The sequence below is a fragment of the Lolium rigidum genome, chromosome 7 (genome assembly GCF_022539505.1).
Source record: "Lolium rigidum isolate FL_2022 chromosome 7, APGP_CSIRO_Lrig_0.1, whole genome shotgun sequence".
NCBI classification, from domain to species: Eukaryota; Viridiplantae; Streptophyta; class Magnoliopsida; order Poales; family Poaceae; genus Lolium; species Lolium rigidum.
Window position 1 is genome coordinate 13,757,956 of NC_061514.1, and position 9,157 is coordinate 13,767,112.

General features: G+C 47.2%; 1 pseudogene; it reads left to right on the forward strand.

Annotated features, from left to right (window-relative positions):
* The first annotated feature begins 4,230 nt into the window (after positions 1-4,230).
* LOC124677869 lies at positions 4,231-8,848 on the forward strand (annotated as a pseudogene).
* Positions 8,849-9,157: the final 309 nt, after the last annotated feature.

A 9,157-nucleotide genomic window follows, 5' to 3' on the forward strand; every position in this document is an offset into this window, starting at 1 on the left:
GGTTTCACATATGGGGCCCTTTCCCTTGGTGGCTCCATTGGAAAATTAAATATTTTTTGCACTTCTTCACCTGGTTTAGGTGGTGGAGTGTACCGAATCCGGTCATTCTTTAGTGCTTCAATTTTCTCTAAAAAATACTAAAGAATTTGCGTAATAATATCATCATCTAGATAGAACTCATTAGCAGTTTATTTTACTTTACCTGTTTCTTTATAAGCACTGAGACAATAATATTCTACTTCTATTCCACCTTCACCTCCTAAATCAAAACCCCAAGTTTCTCTATTACGATGAATTCTCTGTAGAAGTTTCAAAGCTTGTGTTATAGTGAGTTCCATAAAGGCTCCACCGAAGCTAAATCAATTTTATTTTTATTGTCTTGATTAAGTCTTTCATAGAAAATATGTAAAACATACCATGGCGGTAGATCATGATGGGGATATTTATTAATCATACCTCTATACCTTGTGGGATCTTACCAAACCTTCACACGGGTGGTTCTTGAAATTTGTAATTGTGCATCTCACTCCGACTGACTTTACTTTGGGATAAAACTGAGATATGAATTCTACTTTTAATTTTTTTCGAAGTACTAACTCATTATGCAGGTCAAATTCTATACCAAGCAAGAGCAGTGTTGGTTAAATATTGGCTAAATAATTTATGTTCTTCATCATCAGAATAGCCTTTCAATTTAAGTGTCCAACAAATCTCAGTGACGTGATTTAAATTAGCATAAGGATCTTCATCAATATCATCTCCTACAAACCTCTTTTGATGAAAAATAGCAATTAGATGAGGATTAACCTCATACTCTCATGAATTCTTCGACATAGGATTTATTAAACCTCCTAAGTTATTCAGTTTCATCGAGATTCTTCATTAGCCCAAGTGCATGCATGGTGTTTACCCGAAACTAGTAAAAAAACTTTAGTATAACAACTAATAAATTAGCAACCAAAAGCATTATCTCCCCGTCAAAGGCGCCGGAAAATAGCTATATTGTAGCTAGTTTCAAAAGTAAGAGTATCGAACCATGGAGAGCTATTTGTTTAAGGTATTTATGCCCCTTGTCACTATCTATTAAAGGATACTTGTAAGCTGCCCTTGATTCCAAGTAGGAGTGTTTTAAAGAAAGTTATTTTGTGTCTAAGGTAATATGAAAAGTAAAGTAAACAGAAAGATAATCGCGATATAAATATTAATGAAACTTCAGTAAGGCGAAATGATTTAGGGAAATGTTGGATCCACCACTAGCACTGGTATTAATTCTGATTAGGATAAATCTATGCATTTCTTCATAACATGTGTGGAGAGAGCTTCACAAAAAGATGATCACATACAAACTATTTGATATTTCATCTCGAATAACCACAACAATGATCGTACGCAAGCCACTCCGATCCCTCACAGTTAAGGATTTACCCATGGATATTGATATCAGCTTTGTGAATCTCTCCTTATCTCCCTTGACAATCTGAATATCATGCTGGCCCATTATGTCACTTAGCACCGTACATAGTACCACATGTCCAAAGGTAATTCTATCTCTAGTCCCGAAAGAAAATATTACATTGTCAACTTCACATAATATCTAGAGAGAAAACCAACACATAATTATGAACCAAAGTTACAAATCATATTTATTTCATATCATAATATTGCAAGGGTTTCTCCATCTCGCCGAGAACAAGGTAAACTACTCACTTATGGAAGCAATCAACGACATCATCATAAGCATATGGAATAAATTCGAGTATATGGTCGAATAATACAAGTGCAAATCCACAATAGAAATTAGAATTACAATAAGATAGGAGTGAACGAGGTGGGAATGGTGATGGTGATGAAGATACATCGTTTGATGACGATGGGATGATGCCTTGGCCTCCAATGATCCCTGTAACAGTGAGAATGATGCCCTTCTTCAAGTTCCCCCTCTACCTCCCGGAGATGAGATTTCTGCGAGTTGTGGTGTATCTGAATGTCGGATCTTCGATCCGTCTTTGCGTGGTGAAACTATTTGACGAGTTGAAGGCAGTGCCACATGGTATGGGCGTGTGGTATGAGCGGACCCTGCCCACACTGATGATCGTTAGACCTTCTGGAGTTTCCTCTCGTGTTGTCTCTTCACCCAGTTGTGTGGAAAATCATTTACATGATTTTCAACACTTCAAAATATAATATTTGTGTCCAGTATGATAGCTCCAAATGATATGCTCATCAATACCTTCATTATCTAGGATCATATTGTAACAAGCATAAAAGGTGTGCGCAAGTGCTGTACCAAAATTCTATCACTACATATGCAAAAAAAAACATAAGGTAAATATGCTTAAAAAATGCACACATAAACCAAATATATTCATGAGTTCTTTAAGTTGTGCACATCCTGCATCTCTCTTATCTACCTAGTGATTGAATAAGGATCCCAAAGTGACAGACCCGAGCAGGCCATGGTAGGGCTTGAAATTGAACAAGGACCCCGAAGCTGGAGGTGTGTTTCGGAGTCTTGCCAAGATTGCCGTGGGAGATGGAACCAAGGTACTCTTCTGGCTTGAGAGATGGATCAACAGTTGTAGTGTCGAGGATATTGCACCACTGGTGACCTTGTCGGTTCCGAGTAGGAGAAGAAACAACCTGTTGGTCTCTGATGCGCTCACTGAGAATACATGGCGCGTGCACATGAATAGCTAGGAGCCTAATAGGTTTTTCTTAGATCGGCGCTACAAATGGTGTTTACCGGCTACTCTGCCAGGAAGAGGTTGAGTTCAGTATGCACATACCACTCTGTTGCTCGTTTGCCTCCCCCTCCCCCTCCTCAAATGTAAAAAAATGTTGGCTCACACTCAGATATCGGTTCTGGACTTCGGACAAGAGGCATCTGCACACCCTATAGGGTCATACGACGATCGATCTGCTTTACATGCTTGCAAGAGGAGGATACGGTGGGCCATGTCTTGATGCAATGCCCTTATTCCTGTCAGGTTTGGTTTGAGTGCTTGATTGTAGCTAGGCTAAACATCTTGGAGCCGCATAGAGATAGCTCTTTTGAGTCCTGGTCGAGTGTTGCGAGGGAGATGGTACATAGAAAGGACTGAAAAGGTTTTGACACCCTAGTCATTCTCAGGCCGTGGCTATTGTGGAAACAAAGGAATGATAGAGTATTCAACAACATCTCGCCACAATGCAATGCACACCAGTTGGTGGTGTCTATTAAGGAAGAGTTCAACTTGTGGAAGATAGCTAAAGTTGGAGGGAGTTTAAATGTGCCTCGAGAGTAGGCTAGTGTGTGGGGGGGAATTTGCCGGCTTTGGTGTTTGCAACAAAGTGTTGGTTCTTGTAAAAACTATTTCTCTTCTTCTATAAAGATTTGGTATGCCCTTAGTGTACCCTCGAGAAAATATCCCTACAAAATATTGTGGGTACAAGACCCCGCATGCATACGCTGTTGGAACTGTTATTTTTTTCTCCAAGTACCAAAAATTCAGTTTTTATAGACATTTGAGGGAATTTGGGTCACCTCTTGAAAATGCTCTAACAGCATAAAAAAGTAGCCAATGCGTATACCCCAAAAGAGGTTTTTGTCAGCGATGCCAAAACCGGAAACCCTTGTGCACTGATAGCCATCCCCGGCCCTTGTTGCCACACCCTGCCGCGGGTTCAGTAATCCCCACCACGAAGAAAACAAGCATTATCGGCACGGCGACGCAACTTGGTCGGAGAAAAGAATCGCACGCCCACATCTGAGCTGGTGGCCACTGCCAAAGGCGATCATCTCATCTGGACGTAGCTACACCCAGGCGTGCGTACGTACATACGCAATTGTGGCCGCCAATGGCCTGCTCCTGGACCAAACGGGCAAGGGAAACCAAATCCAAGCGGGTTTGGGCTGTCAAAACGGAGCAGAGAAGTCTATGTACAGAGCATTTGATTTTGCCCACTGGGCAGCATCTCCCCGCATGCGGTGCGGCTATCTCCCCATCCCTGTCTCCTCATTACTTCCTCCCTTCCTTTGCTGCTGCTTCTTCTTATGATGCTTCTGCTACTACTCCTGCTCATCAAGATTCAGCCTATAAATCAGAATCTTGGAATCCAGATGGAACATATCGGAAGCATCTCGGAACAAGCAGCAGAGAGCGACAAGCGCGCGAGCTATCCATCGACCGATCGATCGAATACGTGCCTGCTCTTTTTCGTTCGTTGGGAGCTTGACGAAGAAGACGAGACATGCCTGCTGCCGTCTCCGGGCGCCTCCTGACGAGGAACATCAACATGGCGAGCAGCCACCAGCATCAGCAGCCGCCAGCGAGCGTCGTCGCGAGCATTGCCCGTGATCAACATTGGCCGGCTCGGCGACAACGACCCTGCCGCACGGGCGCTCGTCGTCCAGGACATCGCACGGGCCTGCCGCGATCGCGGCTGCTTCCAGGTTTGTGGCACTGGCATGTAATGTAATACTCGTTAGAACTTTGTCACTTGACACTGAACAGAACGCCACCCTGCATGGTCAGTTAAAAAGGTACAAGTTACACCTCACACCGCACATATTACTATTCTTGCCTGACAGCAACCTCACGCTAAGTTGACTGCACTGGAAGCAAAATTAAACGTACTAGAATAGAATGTTGATGCTCAATTACTGATACCATTGTGCTGTTGTACCATCCCCTGCAGGTGATAAACCACGGCGTCAGCAAGTCCGTCATGAACGGCGCCCTGGAAGCCGCCTCCGAGTTCTTCGACATGTCCACGGAGCACAAGGAGGCGTTCGCCTCCGACGATATCCGGGGACCCATCCGGTACGACACCAGCGCGAGGGATGGGATCAGCAAGTGCAGGTCGTTTCTCAAGCACTACGCCAATCCCCTCCAAGCACTACATCACGGTAAAATAACAGGGGCACTTCAAAATGCCCCTAATGTGAAACAAAGTGCCCCAAATTAGCTATTGGGGCACTTTTTCAAGTGCCACCTTTACTTGCGTCTCTAAAGGTATTTGGGGCACTACCTAGGGGCACTTCTCAAAATGCCCCAAAATCCAATTAGGGGCACTTTGAGAAGTGCCCCAAAATCCAATTAGGATACCAACTCTCAACAAACTCCAGCCGCCAGGATGCCTGACTCGCCCTGCTTCTCCAGGTCACTCCCAAACAACTCCAATCTCAAACCAGCGGCACCGCTCGACGCTTCGGACGAAGCCCTGTCCTCAATAAAAGAAAGAGCAAAGATTACATATTCAAGCATTCAGAGACACCAAAAATGAGTTATTAAGTACTAGGAACAAACACTAATTTAGAAAATTTACATTTATGCCCATATAATTTACAGTAGAACATGTAGTTAATTATTTAGCTAGTACTACATGTTTGCATCCACTTAATTTGAACAGCCGAACAATACATCAGCCTAAACATAGTTTTCTTATATGGAATTCTTGAGCATCAACAAAGAAGTAGAACATACTGCATGTTAAATCTGCACCGTACAATCTAGAAGGATTTCATGGTTTTTGGACCTGATCTGGGATGATGAGATATCAACCAGACAAGTAGATAAGGCTGCAATATGGAGTACTGTACTCTAGGGTCAGTCATCAATTCTAAATTATAGTAACAAGTAGTAGGAAACTATACATTTCCTGCAATTTTCGAATCAATGATTAAAGGAAGATAAGCACACTAACAGAACATAATGCATAACACAGGCATTATCACGAACAGATAGCATGCAACAAAAATTTCATCAAATTTTCTAGGGACCAAACAAAGTAATTTACTACCCAGGTTCGCAAGCATAGATTTAAGGATCTAATTGGGTGAGACAATATGTTCCGAAGAGAGAAACGTGAAATCGAAATCGAAACAGAAGGAGGATGAGTAAAACTCACCAGATCAACAAGCTTCTCGGATCCAGAGGGTCCGTCACGGGACCGAGGAGCAGGTAAGGTCACGTCTCAGAGTGGCGCCGAGTCACGGGTAGGAGGAGTACGGATCCGACGTTCATCGTCGTAGTTCGTCGGAGAGAGATCGGCTGAGCTCGTCGGCCTTGGCGCGCGGCATGCGGCGGAGGCGCAGCGGCAGCTTCCAGCCGGTGCGGAGCGGCTCGGTGTAGGTGATCCCCTTGGCGAGCTCCCGCACGGACATGAGCGACTTGCGGTCGGCCGTCGGCGAGGTTCTCGATCATCTCCTTCTCCTGCAGGATGAGCTGCTCGGTGGTGGTGACCTCCGGGGCGGCGCGCTTGAGCTGCGTGGACGTGACGAGGAGGCTGGGCTTGGCGGAGGGCGCGACGGCATCGGGGGCGGCCGCGGGGTTGGTCGCCGGTTGGGGCGGAGGCGGCGGGAGGGAGGCTGGGGAGCCTGCGGAGGAGGGGGCGGCGGGCTTGGAGAGGCGCTGGTGGCGGAGGCGATCGGCCTCCATGGCCCTGCGCTTGGAGACGGGGATGTACTCCTCGTAGTCGTCCTCGTCATCGGATTTGACCGCCGGGGCGGCGGCGGTAGCGGCGGGGGCCATGGCTAGGGTTAGGGTTTGGAGGATGGTGGGGATCTCGTCGGGGAAGGGAAGGGAATGGGACGAAGAAAGAAGACTTGGGAAGAAGATGAGTTTAGTTTTTTTTTTTTTTTTTTTGAGCAACATCCATTCCTTTATTTATTCAGGAAAACTAGGATACAAAACGCCCTCAGGCGGCACACCAAGCCACATGTATCTCCCTACAGGGGAACCAGAAGATGAGTTTAGTTACCGACATGGAAATCAACCCGTGAAGCTTTGGCCCAGAAGAAATTGAGGCATAGCCCAAGACCAAACTGAACGTATCCTCTGCACTCGCATTTCTTTTTTGACCTTTTTTCAGTTTTGCTATTTTTCAGCTAGCCGAAATTACAATTCGCCATTAGTCGATCGCGTAGGCGGGATCAGCGCGGAGGTCCGGCGGCAGTTACCGCCGCCTGCGCCAGATCTCGGCGCTCCTATATGGCTCGCGTGCAGGCACGGTACGCGCACCGGAGGTAGCTCGGCCGCCCAGGCATGTGCATGTCCTCCAGCCGTCGCACGACGTCCAGTTCGTGTGCATCAGCCGCGCCACGCTAAAAGGCAGCAGGACCCTCCCGCGGCCGCTCCGCCTTCTTGGTGCCGTTGTCGGACGCCTCGAAGTCGTTCTTCTTCTTTCCCATGGTGTTGTGGCGCGCGGTGGTGGGAGTGGAGGTGTAGGCGATGTCCGATCAACTTTTAAGGTCGGCCCGCGTGGGAAACAATGCCATTGAAGGCAGCACAGAAACCCAGCCGCCGCTCGCCAGTGCGCGCGCAGAAGAGGCAGCTGCGACATTGATGGCGAAGGTTGCGGCGCAGACGCGAAAGCGATGCCCATGATACAGGCTCGTTGCCAGGCGGGCCTGGTGGAAATGCGAGCGGTCATTTGGGGCGTCCGTGTAGCGTCCGCCACGACGCATCCCAAGCGCAAATATGCGCCGGGTTTGCCTCGGTGCAAACGGCCCGGTCACTTTGCGTCGCCCGCCGGAGTGTGTCTAGACGCATTTTCGGCCCGGACGGACGCAAATGGTCACTCATCGTCCGTTTGCGTCGCCCGTTGGAGATGCCCTAAGAGATGGGGCAGGAAAGTCCACTCCTCCCCTTCGCATCTCTCGCTCGTATGCTCGCCCAACCGCTCGCTATGACTGCGCGTTCGAGGAGGACGACGACGGCGTGCGCGGCGGGTTGGCAGCGGTGTCGCGGCAGCCTGCAGGTGCGGGCCAATGTGGCACTGTTTACATGGGCTAATTGATCTTGAGCTAAAGGTGATAGTTGTTCAGGTGAGTAATGATAAATTGCGGCACTTAAAAGTGCCCCAAAAGGTATACATCTATTGGGGCATTAGAAAAAATGCCCTAGTAGGTATACACTTATTGGGGTATTTGAGAAGTGCCCCAATAGGTATACAATTAGGGGCACTTCGAAAAAGTGTCACTAATTGACTACTATTAGCCGCACTTTGACAAGTGCCACTAGGATAAGTGCCCCTATATCTATACCGTGGTGTAGTGAAGACTGGGTCAAGTTCTGGCCAAAGCAACCTGCATCATACAGGTAATGATCAACCTGGGAGCATCCATCACATCATCACCCTTCAGCATCCTCTTTTTTTAATATGGCATGGATCATCCTAACTTACAAACAAACTATAACAGGAAGAAAATGGGGATGTACGCCGTGGAAATACAGAGACTGTCAGTGCAACTCACAGGAGCCATTATGCAAGGACTAGGATTGGGGCCAATGTACCTGCAGGAGAAGCTTGGAGCAGGGTTGCAGTTCATGGCTCTAAACAACTACCCACAAGGGTCATCGCAAGCGGGCGACACAGTCGGGCTGGCACCACATTCTGACTACGGCTTCATCACGATCCTGATGCAGAGCTCCCCAGGGCTCGAGGTGATGCACCACGACGACGATGCCTGGACGCCGGTCCCAGCCATCCCGGGGGCTCTTCACGTCCATCTCGGTGACCACATGGAAGTGTTGAGCAATGGCCGGCTCAGGTCACTTCTGCACCGGGCAATCCTGAATACCGATGAAGCGAGAATTTCTATCGCCAGCCTTCATGGGGTTGCAATCGATGAGAAGGTCAGCTGTGCTGAGGAGCTCGTCGATGAGCGCCACCCAAAGTTGTACAGGGAGAGCAGCTTCCATGACTTCCTCGACTTCCTGCCGACAAATGTCAATACTTATCGGAGGTTCGTTGAGACCCTCAAATTCGACAGGGCTTAAAGATGAACACATCGGTTCTGCTCCATTACGACATAGCTGAATGAGACCCTTCGGACTCCAATTAGCTGTGCCTTGATGCTAGAGAACTGAACTATTTAGCTATGCCTCAATTACCAAGTATCCTATTACAAATAAGGCAGTATGGTATCAGCAGAGGTGGATAGACATGTGATTAGCAAGGTTGCCTTTTATTTCCCCTTTTCTTTCTTTGGAGAAATGCAGTATGGCTGCATGTCTCTTCTATCAAAAGGAGGTTCAAAGGAATCTTGCAAGGTTCTTCCCCTTGTTTGGTCCTACACCATATGTGTTGGTCAGTGACGTAATATATATTTACCCGTTAATTCTTTTTTATTGCAATTTATTTTTCACATGAGATGTATTGTGTGGCATCGAGG